At 36.1% G+C, this 20,604-nt stretch overlaps 1 long non-coding RNA gene across 1 annotated transcript; it reads left to right on the top strand.

The window, feature by feature from the left end:
• Positions 1 to 619: 619 nt before the first annotated feature.
• LOC113485484 lies at positions 620 to 20,248 on the top strand. Its single transcript, XR_003399436.1, has 3 exons — positions 620 to 728; positions 7,936 to 7,938; positions 20,239 to 20,248. It is a non-coding gene; the product is annotated as an uncharacterized LOC113485484 (long non-coding RNA).
• The last annotated feature ends 356 nt before the right edge of the window (positions 20,249 to 20,604 follow it).

Genomic DNA, 20,604 nt, shown 5'->3' on the forward strand with positions numbered 1-20,604 from the left:
CATTGAAACAGAAGATTTTTTTTAAAATCTTTAATATGATCATGATTGCAACGTTACCTGTTGCTCCAAGAATTTGTGGAGCCTCCATTACTGGAGATATCCAAAACCTGACTTGACACTGTCCTGAGCAGCCTTCTCTGGCTGACTATGTTCTGAGCATGGGGTTGGACTAGAAGATGCTCCTGATGATCCAGATGTGTCTTCCTGTTCTGGGATTTTGTGGGTCTTTGTGGTGCATGTATTCACACCAAGATGAACACTGTTGATTTATAAAATATGCTTGAAATAACAGTATACACAAACTTAATTTCATTCATGTAATGATTTATGAAGGTAAAATATCTCAGGAAAACTAGGAGATAAGTGTATTTGCAGAATGAATATTGACCTTCCCAGATCTTTTGTCATTGCCACAATAATATTTTCAGTTACATAGATAAAGATAGGGTTTTACCCCTTCCAGTTCCACTTACATTATAGCTTTCTGGTTATAATTTTAATATTTCAGAAAGTAAGTGAAGTGATAAGGCTTGGACAATAGGCCCAAGCCAGAATTGACCTATAGATGAATCCTGTATATTTTATAACTGATAACCGTTGTGCTAGTAGGTATTATACCATGTTATATCAAACCTCCTACTCTGATGTAAAAAGTGGAAGTATTGAAGCCTGAGTGACAGGCCCTGAGCCGAAACTTCTAATTCAGTATGTAATCATTAGTGAAATATGTACACAAGATGTAGCTATCTTGAATGTATCTTTATCTTTCTTTGCATGTGGACAAGATAACTGCAGGGAAACTCCTTTAGCTTCTCCCTTGAGCACTGGCCAGGCTCTGCGGGAATCTAATGGGAGATTGAAACCAGATATTTCTGCTTAAACAAAGGTGCCAGCTAACTGGCTTGCCGATCTCTGGTATATAAGGCTGGACCCGCTCACAGCGACTTTGGAAGCCTCACCTATGTGTGGACGCACCGCGTAGGATTTCCCACTTGCCGGGACAGGCTCTCCAAATCCTCGCTGTAACTGGGGTTCCCCAGTGGATCTGGATGATGGTAACATATGCAAGTGGTGATGGATCTTTCCTAATCACTATTCTCTCTCTCTCATGTAGTAATGATTTGATGCATTACCCTGTATTTTCCTTTTGTTTGCTTTAAGTGCACTATTCTGCCTTTTCTTACTGTATGTTTTCTGTATTACTCTTACATTATTTAGCTATGCCCAGTAAAATAAGCCTACTCTTTTCACTCTGGTGTCTGAGATCAGCAAAACAGAAAGTTATATTTTTCAGACTGTACTACATAAGCATTATTAGTAAGATTGTAGAATGGATGGAGATAATGGAGTATTTTTCCTAGTCAAGGGAATGACTTGGTTTTTAATCTTTGTCTCCTTGCAATGGCAATCCTATTGTAAGGAGGAGAGGTATTCTGAAGACAGTGAAGTAACAGAGCAGTGAAATTAAGCAAATAATATTATTTGTTAACATAATGGGGTTTAACATGTTGCTTAGGAACATAACCATTTTCTACCTTCCCTCCAATGTCCAGTTTCTATACAGTGATTTTCAGTAGTGTGAAATATTTCTGACATTTTTTCGAGCTTTTATACTTTGTTACACCAGATCCCTATAATGTTTCACAAGTGAATTTTTTTCTTTTATAATCTTTTTAAAAGGTCTTCCCATCTGGAAATACACTTGAGATAACCTTTTCAGGCTAAATTAAGATGGGTTCATTTTGATATTTTTTTTTTTATTTCACTGATAATGTGCTGTTTAGTCACCAGATAATGGAGCTTTTAATAGATGATGAGAACTCATTATCCCAGTTTTCTAATAGAAATTCATCTTATCACAGGTGCGTGACTGCTATTCTTGATTTAATTTAAGATCATGTCTGAAAAAATACATAAAATATGGTATCTTCATTGTCCATGGGGCAGCTTGTTAATAGACAGTATCCGGATCATTCACTGAAGTCTAGATGTTTCCTGTTTGCTCTCTACTGAGAACATAACTTTTAATAGTCTGAAATATAAGTTCAAATATCTAATAATAATAATAATGAAGAAGTCAGACCTTATTTGTTACTAATCTCTGTGCTATTATGGGACCAGGCAACATTTTGTTGGAGGTTTATCTCTGATTGTGGTTATTCTTAACTACAAAGGGCTTTTGATGCTTTGTAGTTCTTGCTCCAGAAATTCAAGGCAGAAAGATGTGTTTTAAATTTTGATTTGTTGATGGAAGGACTTGAAATCGTTCTAATTTCTGAAAAGGATTTCCTGTAGCATGTGAATATAGCTGAAAAAAAGGTCTGTCCTCATAAGTCATAAGTGAGATAGATCTGTTCTTCCTGAGCAAAGACAGTTGTTTTGGTGAAGAAAGCAGACTTTCTCTAGAATGAAGGTCAGACTGAAATTAGGGGGTTTTGGGGGATGACTGTAGATACAAGTAACCTAATTGTGTACTGCACTACTGATATTGCACAATATGCAGTTCTTACATTCTGGACCTTCAAGAGTTCCTTAAGGAATTTTTTTATTTCCCAGCTGCTGTGGGAAGTAACTGTTGAGATCAGGAAAAAAGAGGAATATTGCAATTGTATCTATTCCAATGAGCACACATTGTGGTTTCCACAGTCTTATTTCCTTTCATGATATTTTCAAAAACTTCAGGAAAATATTTTTTAAAGGCAGTCTTTCTCCCTTATGGTTTGCTTAGTTTCACCAGCTTGAATTTCAGTCGAAATTTCTCCCTTTACAAAGAACGACAAGCATATCATTATGACTATTTCTAGTGCCATTAACTTCCATTTGCTTCCACTCTTGAGCATTGAATTGGAGATGTATATGCTCTCTCAATTGCAAAGCATTTATCGGGCTGCATGTTTAAAGTGAAGCTCCTCATTTTTAACACTTTTGATAGATACCAACAAGCAGAGATCTATGAAGAACAAACAAAAAATTTGAGTGCCGTGATATTTTATATATTTCAACTGAGTAGACAAGCATTTAATGAAGTAACTTATCAAGATTTTTAACTCAGAAAATTACTTAGTCTAGAGCATTTATTGGTCTTTTTTAAGTGATAGCTTTCTGTTTTTCTTTGCCACTGTTTCTCAGTATGGTTTTATTCTTTTTTTCTTTTTTTTTTTTTTTTCTTTTCTTTTAACTGTTCCAGGAATAGAGTCAACTCTACGTTATCCTCAGTGGATCTAGATAATTTTTATAGATTTCCACTGCTCACTAAGCATTCTATCATAGTAAGTATGTAACAGGTTATGGACTATTTCTTATATTTTCCAGATATTTGTCTTTATTTAAACATTCTTACCACACCCCTTTAGTCTTACAGAAAATGATAAAAGATAAATATTCTTACAGAATTAAATAAGAGAACTATGTTATAAAACAAATCACAAAGAAAGGACATTGTACTGTTGCACTACAACAAGATCTTTGATATCTCTTTCATTTGCTGATGATCAAGCTGCCCCTGCTCTGAGCTGGCCCTGCTCTGAACATTTGGACCAGATGACTCTACAGGTCCTTTTCAGTCCGAATTGCTCTATTTATGGTGAGGGTGGTGAGACACTGGCACAGGTTTCCCAGAGCAGCTGTGGCTGCCCCCTTCCTGGCAGTGTTCCAGGACAGGTTGGATGGGGCTTTGAGCAACCTGGTCTGGTGGAAGGTGTCCCTGCCCATGGCAGGGGGGTTGGAACGAGATGATCTTTAAGGTCCCTTCCAACCCAAACCATTCTACGATTACGTGATGAGAACCAGACTTACATAATATAAGGTACCTGGCAAGATTCAGATACAAGACCCAGAATTTGTTCTTAAAGCAAGTTCTCATTTGCCTTGTGTCTTTCTCCAGTAGCTCAGCCAAATCCAGATCTTTATGTCTACTTTCCTGTTCTTATCCTGAACTGTCTCTGTAGACCAGGTCCCCAAACTCAAGCTCACCTGCCACACATACTCCTCACATGCATTTTTGCTGCCTTTTAAAACAATCCTCCATTCTGGGCCTGTAGTTGTTGTCTCTGTAACCTAAGTTCATTTGAGAGGTCATTAAACTCCCTCCCACATACTGCAGATGCCTCTGTGAAGGCTGTTTCCTTGCAACAGAAATTGGAAGGCTGGGTGAAAAGGCAAGGAGGGGGCACCAAGTATATGGCCTGTGATGGTGAATCTCTCCACGCAAACTCATGGCACTTTTGATCTCAGTTAACACAGAGGAACACAGGTGTAACAGTGGAGAGGTACACCTCAGTTTGCAGTCGCAAGTTGGTGGGACACTGTAGGAGATTCTCTTACTTTATATCATACCAGAGCCCACAGGGCCCTGCTGTTGGCTGGAGGGTACCCCGTGAATGTAAATAGCATGCACACAAACCAAAAGTTTTCTCTGCCCCAAGGAACTTATAATTTCAAATATGCTGTTTACTGGTCCTTATACAGAAATAAAGATGCTTTTGTCAATATGCAGGTTAGATTTCATATGAGCTTTACAATCTGTCAGTTTTTTTCCATCTTTTATCTCCAGAAATATATGCTTTTGTGCTACATTGTGGGAAGGATCAGTTTTCTGGGCCAGTCCTGGCATCAAGACGCCATTTTATGTCTCAGGGTCCTGCACTAATTGATGGCTTCTTTGTGTAAATGCAGGTAAATCTAAAAGCTAGGATTTCTCAAACCATTTATGCCAGCAACATTTAATGTAATGTGTTACATGGGCAAGAATCCATTTAACTTCATTCAACTCAATTTTTGACTCCTTAGAAATTTAAGCCTTTTCACATTTCTGCAATCTTTACAAGTTTCTCATCCTCTTTTTGGAATACAAAACTGAAGTTTTAATTTGGTGTTAATGGAAAGATATACTGCTTTTTAAATGCATATAGTATAGTTTAATTCATTGATACTCTAAAGTGTTTTTAATAAATTGAGAAGACACTGATACCTTCCTACAGCAATATTCTTTACTGGTAAGCTATGACTTAGTGAAGAGGACTCAAAAATAGACTTAATGAAGCATGAAGGAGCTGGCTATTTTGTCATTTAAGGAACTGGTTATTTGGCTAAGCAAAATTATTGTTCACTTAATGTAAGACCAGAAAATCTAAATGCATGTCTCTGTAATTTAAGTGGTATTTAACTTCCGTAGGTTGCCTTGTGTTCATTCTTTTCTGGGGTATGTACGGGCTATAAATTCCCAGAATATCCTAAGCGGATAGGAATCGCCAATGTAAATAGAAAGCTTTGTGTGGAGTATAAAAGCTAAATGTCTGGGTAAGGGTTCACTGCTCTGTGACAAGAACTGTATCGTGTAATAAAGAACACATAAAATGGTGTACTTGGTGCTATTAGTGGAGGATCTAAAGCACCCATAACTTTCCATGAGCAACTGCATTTGCCTTCTGTAGTACCACAGACATGTCATAAAGCTAGAGAAATATTAACTTTCACTTTAGGTTAACTAGAATATGTGTCTCTACGAGACAAAAAGAAACTGAAGAAGCTTGACTGTTTTAGGGAAACCTATTTTGTACTTTGCATCTTGCTTACTTTTATATCAACAGTTACATTCAACATTTCTCCTATAATTATAAAGCTACCTTCTAATTATGATCTTCTTTTCATTTAGTGACAATGCTTTAAAATAAAGGATTAAAAAGTCCACCTTTGAAGTCTGTTAATTTTATTTCCTTTTCTGTTTGATCCAAAAATAAATCAGATCTCCATAAAATGTTTATATTTTTAATAGATTATTTTTTAATATGTAAAAGTGTCTTAAAATCAGCGAGATTCTATCATGCTGCTTAATTGTAGTTAGATAGGTAATAGTTAATTCAATGTCTTGTATTCTCTGCAATAGGTAGACATGCAAACATTTTAATGATAACATGATATTGTAATTTTTAACTAATTACAAAATTTAACCTTATATTGTAAGTCTGTATTTTGTTATTTATTCTTGAATTCTGTGAAAAAAATCAAGTATAGTCTTTTTAAAAAATAAATTAATTCTTCAAATATTTTAGCTAACTTTCTATTTTATTCCTGACTCATTATCTTTCTATTTTGCTTTCTATCTGTCTTTCAGGTTGTCCAGATAGGTTATGTAATCTCCACCCCTGAAGACATTTAAAAGCCATCTAGACATGGTCTGGGAAATTGGGTCTAGGTAGCTGTGTTTGAGCAGGGCATTGTACCAGTTAATCTTCAGAGCTCCTTTCCAACCTCAACCATTATGTGATTCTACTAAATGTTCACTGTTGTGGTCTTTGGAGAAGTAAGGACTGCTTGTGTTTCTATTCTTCAGACATTTCCAAGCCATTTTCTCCATATTTTTCTGTAATAGAAATTCAGCAGTTGATGTGTTCCTAAATTTTTTATATTTGTCCAGTTTTATAACCTGGTCTATCCATTTAAAATTTTTTGATCTCCACAGTTAATAAGTAAAAATCATGCTCGTTTGCCTCAATAATTTTTACCATTGGATAGGTGTCTGTAGTCCAGATGTTATGCAACTTGTTCATTAGAGACACTCTACCAGTTCTTATTCTTTCTGCTTTTGAATTATGTCCATTGTTATCCAGCTCTGTAGATAACAAGACACCTAGTGTTTACTTAATGGGAATTCCTGTTTTCCTGTTAAAAACACTGATTACCAAAGGAATCACTGTAATATTTGAATCTTTAGTTTTGTCTCCTTAGAGCTACCCTTTGTGCTTTCTGTGCTTTTCTGTGCAGAAACTGGGAGAAAGTTTATTCAACATTTGCATTCAATGTCTAGGTCTTTACATTTCTGACTCACAGTCCAAGACATTCTGTACGTTTTCCTTCAAGTCTTGTTCTCACTATGTAGTCAACAAGTAAGAACAATTGCATGGTTTATTTTTTATTCTTGTCAACAAATAATACATTGGATTTGGCTTGAGAGTGGACAAAATATGCTATTATAACACAGACTTTTTTTCTTGCTGTATTGAGTGTAGGTGGCAAGGTGTTGGTAATTTCCCATCACCCAAGTCGGTATCAGAATATTTATTTTAATTGGCTATAAATTAAGTTAATTTTTCAGAAGGTAATTCTGCTTTGTCTGTTATGGTAATTGGTAAGTGATCTCCCTTTCTTTATCTCTGCCCATGGACCTTCTCAGTCTTCCTATTGTCTCCCCAGATCCCACTGAGGGGGAAAGTGAGCGAGTGTCTGGATGGACATTTAGCTGCTAGCCAAGGTTAACCCACAATGCTCATTAACTTGTGTTCCACAGCCAGTCATTATCCTCTGTGCATTTTCTGCAAGAATAACAAGATTTTCAGAATGACACAGGTTAATAGTGATTAGCATTTTCCATTCAATGTTTCTTCCCAGGACTCTTCAAAACACTGTATTTGTTCAATATATAATGTCCTTTCTCTGACACCTGTAGATTCCTTTCTTACCTCCTTTTTTTCTTTTCCTTTGCTGTAATATCAATCTGCTATGGATATTTCCTGGAAGTGATGGTAATATTCTGCTGAGCTGCTTAATATATTTTGGCTCATCTTCCTTCTGTGGCACTGTGACAATTAAGGTTGTGTTTTTGTATTCAGTGCATTATTGTAGATGCTTGGTCATTTTTTTCAGATGTCAGATTCTGCCTGATATTTTGCCTTGGCCATGCAGATTCCTGCATACTTTTTCACCAGCTTTAATTGTTTCCTGTTCAGTGGAAGGTCACAGCTAATTACTGAAGTTCTGGGATTTTCTATGGGTATCTAGGTTTAACCCTAGGCGTTTTTTTCCATGCAGACTATCTTGGAAATGTTGTTACCATCTTTTTAGTTTATCCTCATGAATTTTTAGCAGAAGTCCTTCTTAATCCTCTCACACAAAGATTAGTTGTCTAGGTTGCTTAAAAAGTTTTTTAGCATTTGATAGATAGTTCTAAAATTGATTGTTTTGGACATCTTTTTCTTTCTTGACTTTGTTGTCTATACATATTCTTTCTCTATGCCTTAATTTTGCAGTGAGGTCTTTCATATCCTTGATATTATGGTTATGACATAAAACATTTCTGTTGAAAAAATGCAAAGGCTGTTTTAAGAAAATGAAGGATCAAACCAAGGTGTCATGATCCTAATAGTGACTAGTAAATGTTTTCAGAAAGACTAGGTAGAGTGATCTTTTCTCTTTCAATTTAGCAATCAACAATTTGGGAATTAAGGACCGGGTGATCCAACTGTCACAATTATAATAGCTACTGGTAGACATAAAATCTATTAATTCACCTAAATCTGCTCTGAACATACACATTCCTTTGGCCTCCATTAAATGTGGTGACAGTATTTTCTGCAGTTGAATTACATACTGTATAAGAAAGAACTTAGTGTTATAATGCTGACAGGTAGTTTCAGTGGCAGTCTCTGAGAAAGAATCACTTCCACCCTACGCATATTCTTGCCTGGGCTACATTGTAGGCAGGCTTAGCCCTTGTCTTGTTCCTGAAATTTCTGTTTCCTGGATTGACTTGGATTTGGTTTGTTATTTTGACTTTTCATGATGCTTGAAGGACTGGTGTTAGGACCCATTGCAGTCCTCCCCATACTCTGTTGTCCTGCCTCTGGTGGGGGACTGTGCCCTGTCAGTGAGGGAATTGCCATCATGGCTGCCATCAGGTCCAAGTTTGTCTTCCATTAGGTAACATCCTGCTCTTGCTGTTCTCTGACTGCACTTACAATTAATGGCTTGCATTATATGATTCAATATACGTGAGCATTATTTTGTATTTATGACCATTGAATATTTCTAAGCCATGCAGGATGAGGATGCTCCACTCATTTTAATGGCAATTAAGAGATTGTCTTCTGTTTATCATAATTTTTCAATTGCTGTTTTAGAGTAAGCTGTCAGCAGGCATGTCTCAGGGTCTGGATTTATGCATGAGGAAGGCAGCATTTTCATGTTAGAACAAGCCTTCAGAACCAGTGCTTTCTTAAGTGCCAAGGGGGCTGAGTTATCAGGTTTTAACTCAATTTTAATGTGAAGTCAGCTTTGCTTTCTCATCAACCTTAGCATTCCCCATTAAAAAAAACCCACACATAAAGATAAATATATGGCTTTCTGGGCTGGAACAGGAGAAAGGAAGTCATACTTAACAGATATAATTTTATTAATTTAATATGAATTTGTAGAAGTATATTGTCACATCCCGCTCAGACGAGGGGGACAAGTGATTCAGATTCACAAATCCCCAACTGGAGCGGACAACAAGTCTCCAAGTCCAAGCATTTATTAACTACCTACAATGTACTAACTGAGCACACGATAACTGGCTAAGTATATAGCAAGTTGTGACGAGCAATATAATATGCCTTGCATTTCTTAATGGAAAAAAGAGGGAGATATAGGGAATGGGGGAATACAGATCACTGGTCTGGGCTCCTGTGCTGATCCTGCCAGCGAGGGTTCCAGGAGGCGGCCGTCTTTTTCTCTGGCATCTGTCTTCTTCACTTCACTGCTCTCTCCCATTTTCCCACATTTTTCCCACTTTCCTTGGATCCATCCCCTGGGCTGACGCACATACCTACATATCCCATGTATGGGGAGGGTAAGGTGTTTCATGGGATGATGTCACTAGCATGATCATGACAGCCCTCGTTAGCATATTGAGGGGCGTTAACTTAATATGCATTTCATGGATAATGAAGCAAAGTTCATTCACCGGACACATGGCCCTTGAAATTTTCCAAAGGTGCCCCAGAGCAGAGCCGTCCTGTCTCCACAGGGCTCTCTCCCCCAGCTACTTTGGGCAGCCTTATCAGCTTCAGCCTCCACAGAAAGCACCCTGTGACTCAGAGTTTTGTCTTGGGAGTGTTTGAGGCATTTCTTCAATCAGCCTCAACTTTTGCTTTCCCAGGTTGTTTTTCTTAGTTTCTCACAGGCCTGGTTTCTCGTCTCTCACATGTATTAAGCATCACAGAAATGGTAGTAAGTGATAATAAGGCCTGAAGTGCAAACGAATGGGAAGAACTAGATTATGTATTCCCATGACACTCTCAGGAATAAAGGTCAAGGAACTGTTTTAGTGTTAAATAAGAAGCTGAGGAAATTAAGCAGTGTATGACATAAAGATGTGTAAATTCTTCAAAGGGGTGTGAGATTTTCCCTAAAGTCCATCTACCTTAAAGGGTATAGCAGTCAGGATTCTAAGGCGAGGCTGAGGGTGTTAAATTCCCCAAATGAAGGGAACTTCAATTTTCAAACACTTGAACAATAGCATAAAAGAGACAGAAAAGACAACTCTGATTTCCGACTGTGACTCTTGCAAAACCAAAACAGAAACCACACAGAAGCTGCATACTGTGTTACTTATTTTTGTCTGTATTGTGCTTTTTTTCTCCCCCCGCTTTATTTTTTCCTCCTACATCTTCAGATAGTGACTATCTAGTGAGAGCCTTATATCTCTGTGTCAACTGTTCCCTAGTGTCTATTCTCTAGTTTCTCTTATTCTTTGCATGACAGCTCCAATCTGTCCTCTTAACTGTTTAATTAACACCACACAAGTAACCATTTTTACCTCTTCTGTAAACATTGAATACTAAATATGGAATATGAAATATGAAATATAGATGCAGATGCACAGCAATACAGGCATCTAGAAAACAAAACCTGCTGGATCTCAAAAACCAAAAGTTTTCATATTTAATATTATGTCCCTAATAATTAAAGTAGAATTAAATGGAAGAATGAATGTTTAAAAAGGTAGTGAAATAGAATTACAAAGAAAAAGTCAAGAAGGAAACAAGTGTTAATATCTTATTCAAATCCTGATGCCATTTTTTTTCCTTTAACAATTCTTTTCAATGAGTGTTTAATGGTCATTCACTTTTCATTCTCTATAGACAAAATGACCACAGTGTGGAGGGTTTTTCTAGTACAGGTCCTAAAATTGCACTGCCTCTATTTTGATTAAATTGCTCAAGAAATTTTATTTGTGTTCCTGGGCTAGGTAGAGTTCCTTCCTATCAGTAGTGTCCCAAGCTGACTTTCTTATTTTGAATAATAAATATAATAAATTCAGATGAGATTAAGAAAGTGGATCTTAATTAAAAAAAAAAAAAGAAAAAAAAAAAAAAAAAAAAAAAAAAAAAAAAAAAGTGCAACAAAGATTTTTCCTTGCTGGAACAAATAAGGACATTCAGCTCATTCAGGAGCACTCCTATCGCAGTGGTGCTTGACAGGAATGTAGGTATATATTAAAGTGAGCTATTTGAAACATCCAGAACTTTGGGATTGGGAAGAAAAGGATGAAATCATGATCCTTCGTGTGGAAGACCCAGACTCTTCTCTAATTTACAGCCAAGAATCTTGGAATTCAGTATGTAACATTTTGATGATACTGTAATAAACCTGGGAAGGGCTACCACTTAATGGCAATTAAAGCAAAAGTTAGTTACACCCAATCCATAAATGGGTGCTATTACCCCACAGTGGGTGCACAGTTCATAATACACTGCAGAATTTTGACCAGTTTTTTTAAAATATTAAAATACTGCCCAGTTTTATGATATCACTCATCACTGAATGCTAAACATAAAACAAGCTTGAAGGATACACATTTCATCACAACAAATTTGTCTCTAGCAGCCAGATTTGGTGTGAGATTTCAAAGCATGAAAACTGATTTTACAATCTACTTATGGTTTTCTTGCAATAACATTTTCAGTATTTCTCTCCTCTTACCTTCTTAATTTCTAACTAGCTTTAGACAGTGTTTCTTTAACCTCTACCTCTTCATTTTATCAGATTCAAGTACTATGAGATAATTCAGGAGAATAATGTCTGAATGAAAGACATCTAATACGTTATTATTAATGTCTTTTCCTTTGTGTCACTTCCTTCGATCACTTCTGATAGTTTTCCTTTTCCACCTCTGCATCCTGAAAGAGTAAATCATCTGTCCACCAGCACAACTTGTGGTACTTATCAGCTCTGTCTGAGACCACCTGGATCATCTGTCTCAGTTGAGATATTCCTTCTCTCTGATTTTCATCAGAAACTGCCATGCTCTTATCAAAATGCCACAAGTACTCTTCAAAATAAATGTGATGTTGTTAATATACAGGTCTTTTCATCAGCTGTGGAGGGTCACACTTGATAGTCTGAAAAACACTTTGGTCTCTGTGTTTATGAATAGGTTTCCTACTCAATTCTCAACTCTAGGGCTTAGAATCAGAGCATTTATGCGGCCAGAGGGACTGTTAAATTATCTTCTCTGACCTCCTGTGATCCTATTCCACAAACAGTAATTTTGTATGAAAAATGAAATTCAAGGAAGCCCATACATTTTCAAAGCTAGGAAATAGGTGCAGACATATTTGTTTTTAAATTATCATTTTTTACAAAGATAAAATGTTCATTACAAATATTTTTAAAATAAAATATTTAGACTTCTAATTTCAAAACTGAACAATCCTTAATTAAGGTAAGAACAGAAGGAAAAAGATGAAGGGTTTACAAAACCAAAATATTTTATACTAGCTTGAATTACACAGTTTGGATTGTCCCAAATCTACGTTTTTAAAGAGGGGAGGGAGGATGTAGAAGCAAGGAAATCTGTTTAGTTTCTGATAGGAACTCATATCAAATCACAGATAATTATACTTTAACTCATTTAATTTAGTTAACTGACAGATTAAAAGATGACCAATATTTGAGTACTCTTCAGGGAGATGTAGTTTGCCTGTTGTATATTTGAGACATCAAAGGAGAGCATTCACAGCTTCCTTATAGTTTGTTACAGTGATTTATCACCCTCACTGTAGTGGAATTTATACCCACCATATTATTCTTTTTCATTTGAATGTTTGTGTGTGTGTACATGTCTATGTATCCAGCATAAATACAGTAATTCACTATGTTTTGTTACTGAGATGACCTGTGCTGTTGTACAGCCTTGAAATTTTTTACCAATCAAAACAGCACTTTTATTCATTAGTTCTTTATTTGGCTCTCAGCATATTTATCTGTTAAGAATCATTTCAGACAAAGGGTTTACTCAGGATCCCAATTTATTCCTTCTTTACAGGTATAATTACTATTTTACTGTAGCATTTGCATGTCCAAAACAATAAGATTTTTTTCTAGAAATATAATTGCCAATTATACCTCACTTATATCTTACCCTCAGAAAGTTCCAACGTATACCTCATTTAATAGTACTCAAACTGATCAAAAACTGAGTCTGAATTTGAATTTTTGATTATTCCATCTTATATCCTTTTACAACTTCTTCATGGCAAGATCAGTTCTTCAGACTTAGATTATACACAGGTTCTACATTTTCAAATTTTTTCCACATCTTCTGTTTAAAAACTTCCACGCACAATAGTAGTTCACAACTATATTGGCTTACTCAGATAAGATTTATGGCAGTTTATCCATGGCATATACCTTTGCTCACAAGACTGTATAGTAGCAAGCTGAACATTGATTAGACATCATCAAGGGCAAAGAGAATTTCAAGAGAAATCCTAAGAATAGTACTATCAAGTCATTGCATATTATTTGATGGACTTGGAGATGTACAGCAAGAACAGAAGAAGGGTTATCTTCGAAGCAATGATGTCTATTCCAAGAGTCAACAGCTCAGAAATAACCGCAAAGAGAGATGGCAGGGTTTTGGGTTTTTTTTTGTCTGAATCCCAGACACTGTCACAAGGATGTTCTGAGACAGCAGTACTGCATTCCAAGCAGATTCTCCTCCTCATTTTCAGGTAAGAGCAAGTTTACTCTTCCCTTTAAGAAAGGCAAAAATCAGCAAATTAGATTAGATTAGCAATTGTCTGAGATTTTTACTCACTACACTTCCCAGGCAGTACAAATTCATCAAGAGAAATGTTTCATACAAAGGATGTTTTTGGATATTATGGGTGTCCATATAACAGTTGATGATATATTGTAACAGTTTCAGCCAAGGCAGAATGTGATCAGAAAAACGGGATAACCTCAGGTTGAAAATACTAAACCAGTTCATCAAAGAAGTGTAACAAATATCAGTTATTCTCATTAGAAGGACTTAAACCCAGTGAAATACAATTGAAATGTTGCATAATAACGTTCTGCAATATCAAAAGGCAAGGCTCTGTAATCTGCCCAGCTCTGTCTCAAAAAAATTGTCACCTCACATACAAATGCAGTCAAAAATTGAAGAAAATAATTCTTGAACAAGACCAATCTACTGACTGAAGTGCAGAATACAAATGTACCTTCTATTTGCAGCACCGTATTGTTTAACTCTTTAAAGTACTTGCGAGAGGGCAACATATGTCACATCAGTTGGAGGAAAATTATAAAACAACATTCATCCTTGGACTAGGAAGTGTTAGCAAGCACGTCAGGGAGCTATACATGAATCATGCAGTAGGATCAGAAGGGAAGATCACTGACAGAAAAGTGTCTTTAAACAATCAGAATAGATAGCTCCTGTAATGTGAGAATAATACCAATGGCGCATAAGGCTTGTCTGTGCAGAGGTAAACAAAATAATTTTTACTATTTTGGGTTCTGAAAGACACCTTTTCACTGCAGCAAGGTTTATTGATGTTGGAAGACAGGAACTTTTTTTCCTAACAATATAAAGCAGAAAGAGTCACATAGAAGACTTCCAGTGAAAAAGATCTAAGTTGGTGAAGGGAATACATTGAATAGATATGAATCTCCATATACAAAATGAGATATATGGATGCAAAGTATGTCAAAATCTATTAAGATCATTTTAATGAGATGCCATCTCTAGGATATAAAAAAGTAAGTAGTGATATTATTACTGCAGATATCCTTATTTACTGAGCCTAAGGATTTTTTTCCTTCTTGAAAAGAAATCCATTTTTGGTCCTTGTGAGCTTGAAATCTGTTTCTATGAGACCAGTTCCTTAAAGAATTCATCAGTGGCATATCCCATTTGGATGCAGGAAAAATTAGGTTATTTTGGATGAGTTATAGGAAAACTCATAAATTAAAAATTATTAAATCAAAGTTTTGTGAAATTGATATGCCAGGGATAGGGATGGTCCTTTCACTCACACATGATACTTCTGAAGTTTAGAAATTCAAAGTTGTCATCTCTAAATGACAATGACGATACATTCAGAGAGATGTTTCACAGTTCAGAAGACTTATGACAGATGAAAACAAAAAAGGTAATACTTCATGTTATAGGACACCCAGTGTTCCATCTTGAAGATCTAGTATACCTGAAGATGAAGACTGGTAAAGAGAATGGCTTTAATGTCATATTTTTTGCTTTCAACTTTTTTTTTTTTTTTCAATAAAGTGTAGCAACTGAGGCACGGACTCTCCATGAAGTACAAAAGGAAAAACCCTTTATTATTACAATAGTACATACTTATGCTCTCACCAAAGTTCTTACTTCATAATTATCAAATGAGCAATTAGACAGCTATCAACCTTTTCTCCCATCAGCATAAGACCACTCTAACACGCGCTGTGCAGACCAGCCACCTTCCTGTTCACATGCTGCAGCGGTAACTTCTCACAGTTCAGTATTTTTCAACAGTTCAGTGTTGCAGTTGTCTGTTGTTTTTCTCTGCCACCTTGGCACAACTCAGCAGTTTCTTACCTATCTTCCAAGGCCTGTTTTCTGTCAAAGACCAGCAGTTTCTCAGAAGCTGTGTAAGGCTGACAGGCCAATGCCTCCCACAATAAAGGCATGATATTAACAGATAATGATTTTCCTTTCAAATAATTTCAGAATTAATTTTATTTTTTATTTTTGTTATTCTATTCTTTTTGGTTTGTAAATTGTAACTGATATTTTCCAAACCTTGATGTGTTCTGAATGTCTGAATATTTTATATTCTACAAAGACAGAATGACATAAGCTCTGCTGATGGTCTGATGGGTGCAGAGAGAACCATAATATGCCATCTGTGGTCTAAGCTGTCTAGAAGTCAGACAGCCCTTACCTGGTAACAATATTGCTGTGTGAGAACAACGCTGTGATCTCCGACAGGGTGTACTAGTTTCATCACTGTGCACTTACACATCCATATGGTTTTGAGATTGCAGCAACAGCCATGGTAAAAGGGTGGCTGAGTCTGCCTTTAATAATTTTGTATAGATATGTCCTTTGATTCTGCACACATCTAGTCCCTTTAAATCAATACAGAGATGCATTATCTTGCTGCTTCCAAATGTATACTTGTGAAACAGCTTTTCTGCTTTTTAGCTAAACAATTCTATATGGTCGAGAAATTGATTCTATTCTATTGCTTCCTCTTTAAGCTGACCCCCTGACTCTGAAATGTGCCCCTCTTTAGAAAGGCAGTGTATTGCAACATTGGATGAGGTATTTGCAGTTTCTGAAAGGTAATTGCATCCCACCTTCTTTAGCTCCCAGAGTGCAAAACCAGTTCCTTCTCATTCTTCCAAGAAATCAGGAAAGAAAAAGGGGTGGTTTTGACTCCTGTGTTATTTGAGATGCTGCAAGGAATAGAAACAATCTATGTTCAAGTGTTTCCTTGAGTTTGCAGACGTATAATGAGTACTATAGTCCCACGGGAATTTGACAGACTGAATATTAAATGTTTCTGGATTAGGGAATGGTAAAGTACATAAAAATTTGCATTTTCTTCCATTCTTTCTAATTTGCTTGTACACAAGCTGTTCTTGGAAGAGTGAAAACTTGGGTGTCTAGATATGTCTCTCAGCTCCTTATTTTCTCGTTACAAGGCTTTAAAGACAATTTTGAAAAATATAAAAACCCTAACTATATGAAAATCCCTGGCTCTCAGATTGCCAGCTTGACTAAAATGTGATCTCAGTTTTTAGTACCATTGCTTTAAAGGGCAGTTGTCATGGTTCAAACCCATCAGGAAGCTAATCCCACCCAGCCACTTCCTCCCCCAGTGGGATGGGGAAGAGAAATAGAAGGTTAAAAGTGCAAAAATCTGTGGGTTGAAATGAAGACAGTTTAATAGGTAAAGCAAAAGTTAGGCACAAAAGCAAAGATATATAATGCATTCGTTCACCATTTCTCATCGGCAGGCAGGTGTTCAGCCATCTGTAGGAAAGCAGGGCTCCATCACGTGTAATGGTGACTTGGGAATACAAACACCATCACTCTGGACATCATACCCTTCCTTCTTCTTCCCTGAGCTTTATATGCTGAGTATGACACCATATGATATGGGATATCCCTTTGGCCATTTGGGGTCAGCTGCCACAGCTGTGTCTCAAATTCTTTTGCACCCCCAGCCTCCTCGCTGGTGGGGTGAGAAGTGCCACTGTGTAAGCACTGTTCAGCAGTAACTAATACTTCTCTGTGTTATCAACACTGTTTCCAGCACAAATCCAAAACATGTCCCCATAATAACCTCTTTCCCAGCCAAACCCAGTAAAGCAGTGTAATACTAAATTCTGAAGGAACATAAATTTAGTATTGATCTGTAAATTAAGTGCATTTTTTTCAGTAACTGATTTTTCAATAATTGTGAAAACACTAACGAAATCCAATTGTATTTCTTAGTTTTCATTCCAGTATTTTTCTTGTTGGTTTTATGGCCTTAACAGTACTTTTGTCCTTTCACTGGAGTGAAATCTTGCAGTTCATTCCTTCACGCTGCAATTCATGAACACCTGCCCATCTGAACCAATTGTTTATGTCCTCAAGGGTCTGAGTATTTTAGGAATCTGTGCTTCATCCCTTGAGATAACTGAGACTGCTGATATAATGACTGACAGCTGTCCTGAAAATATAATTTATTTAACAGTAAGGAAAAAAACAACCAAACAAACAAACAAAAAACCCCCAACACAACAAAACCCTAAACCAGAGAAAGGAGGATTTTAAAATATCAATATTTATATGTCTCTACCATATTTGATGTATTATGATCTTAAGAGTGAACCTGACAGACTTAGCATTTTGTGCATGATCCCATGGGTTCCTGTGTCCTGTGCTTTCTTTCCTGATGACTTCCCCCAGGAAAATTTGTGGGTTTAATAGCTGTGTATGAATTTATTCATCTGCCTAGTAGTATTTTAATCCTGAACATTTTCTGACTTCCTTCCTCCAGCATATTGAGATAGTTTGCAGGATTCTTAGAAGAGCAGAGTAAACCCATTAAATTCTTTTGTCTGGCAGCGTCTCAGAACAGTCTTAAAGCATTGACATCAGATGACTTTCAGAAAACAATCCTACTGCCCAGTAGGGATGTTGCTACCTTGGTGGATCCCAGCAGTGTTCTGAACACCTCACTGGTAACATCTCTGAATATACATTAATAATTTTGAGCCTTCCTTGAGTGATACATGAATAATGTGTCTAGGATGAGTACTTGTGTTTGCAACTAATGTAATTAAAAAGATCAGTAACAATATTCAGAGGAACCTTGACTACAGTTGTTATGAGCAACTCATCATTTTACTTACTAGTGTTACAAAATAAAAGCAGTAATAATAGTAACAGAAGAATGCAGTATAAAGTGACATTACAGATGGGAATTGTGAATGTTCTCATCTAAAACCTTTACGTGCTTACAGTCCAAAGTCTGGACCAGCAGGCATTTGTCTCCACAGTTGCTTCAGGTTTAATCCACAAATGATGACCTGAACTCCTTCTTGATTCATAACAAATATCCATAAAGTTTCTTTTTATTACAACAATTACACATTGCTGTTATGCTATCTTATTTTTTAGAACAAGATATTGATATTGATATTAAATATTTCAATACTTTACCTAACAACAAAAATCTAAAGGGAATTTCAATGACCCTTTATTTTAGGACCATGCACTATGATTTAATAAATCAGGAAATACAAAACATAGGATGATGATTAATATTGAGTTATTAATCTATTTTTATGTGACAAATAGGTTATTACAGGGTGTAAGCCTCAAACTGAGGTCTTTGTCTGAGTAATGTGAATTGATAGTAAAATCTTAATTGTCGGTAATATGTCAGCCCATTCTCACCCTATGTATTGTGAGAAGTGATGCGCATCTATAATTAAGATTTCAATAGATTTATATTATTAAGATAAATTACTGAAAAGATTTTTTCCAGACAGAAATAAGGGAGGTAGTGGGGTCATTTTGGATACTTAGATAATCATAATTAGATAATATAATATATACACATAAGAATTTAGCTGATTAATTTTGAAAGCTGAGGCTAGATTTCACTGTGAAGAATGACTGAGCCAAAGCCTTCTAACTCCAAACAACTTTGATTGCTACAGAAAACTGTTGATCTCATAATTTTTACAGTATCATTATTTCAGTCTGAAGTACTGGGTGAAGAAGGAGAGGAAGGCAAGGAAGGGACTAGTCTCAGGAGACTGATTCCATGGAGGAAGTGAGAGAAGTTCACAGGCAACTTCTGAAGAAAACACAGAACTCTCAGTAGAAGATATTAAGGTATTGTTACATTACAAATACCTTTTTACATGTTATAGGGATTGAAATGAGGCTATTTCTCTACTTAACACTGAAGATCCAAATATCTAAGTAAGGGCCCTCAAAATCTTAAGAAAATGTTTATAGGAAAAATTTCACTTGGAAAGCTGAAAATTACCTTTGTGCTCAGAAACTTCTTTGATTTTCCTCCAGCTGGTCTTATAAAAGATACTACATTGTATTAAAAAAGTTATCTCTCTTGTGTCCCTAGCACTGCTCTAATCATGATGGACTAGTACTACAACAATATGGGAAAGATCTCAAGGTTTACTTGAAAAAGAAGGAAGGGACAGCATGCTAAATTGAAAATGTAACTGTTTTGAAAACAAGCAGGAACTGCTTTTTTTTTTTTTTTTTTTTTTTAAGAGAATAAGGCATGAAGCTCCATTTCAAGAGCTATAAATTCTACTTTAAAAAAAATACCAAACAAACAAAAAAAAAACCAAACCCCAACACTAAAAAATAAAACTGTGCAGTCTTTGTTGGTGGTGTGTCTGTGTATGATGAAAAAACCTGCAACCCTGATTTTTGAAGGCACTGTAGCTTCCTCTGTTTTAGAGTCTGGCAGAGCCTGAAGCTAAACAGTACCATTATAAATCTGACAAATTTGACAGGCTCTTTACAGAGCTTACTTGTTATTATCAACTTTAATGGTAGACAAGAAAAGCAAAAGCGTACCATTCACCTCTGTCCAGAGAACCACTCTGGGGATTTTGGATTACTTTCTTCAGATGTGCACTGAAAACTTACGTAAAGAGTGGAAGACGGATTGATTTTTGGTTTGTTGGAATTTTTTGTTATTTTTCAGGTTCATTTTTCTTCCAATAAATAGCAAAATATGTGGAAACTGTGTTGCAGGATGTTTAAAACTATCTAGAGTCTCAAAATTAGACCAAATCTCATACTTTAGCTGAAATAAATAGGAGGAGGAGGATGTGTTTTGAAACGTAGAATTCTTTTCTGAAATACTTTGTTCTGATGTTTTCACAGAAAAAAATATACTATTTAGTATGTGATTAAATCTTTACTTAATGCATCTGGAAATTAAACATGTCACCTTTTCTTTTGAAAGGACCTCTCTTTAAACAACAAAAAAAGTGAATTTTATTAAGAGTATAGGAAAA

This window comes from Athene cunicularia (assembly GCF_003259725.1).
Source record: "Athene cunicularia isolate RWA chromosome 1 unlocalized genomic scaffold, athCun1 chr1_part1, whole genome shotgun sequence".
NCBI classification, from domain to species: Eukaryota; Metazoa; Chordata; class Aves; order Strigiformes; family Strigidae; genus Athene; species Athene cunicularia.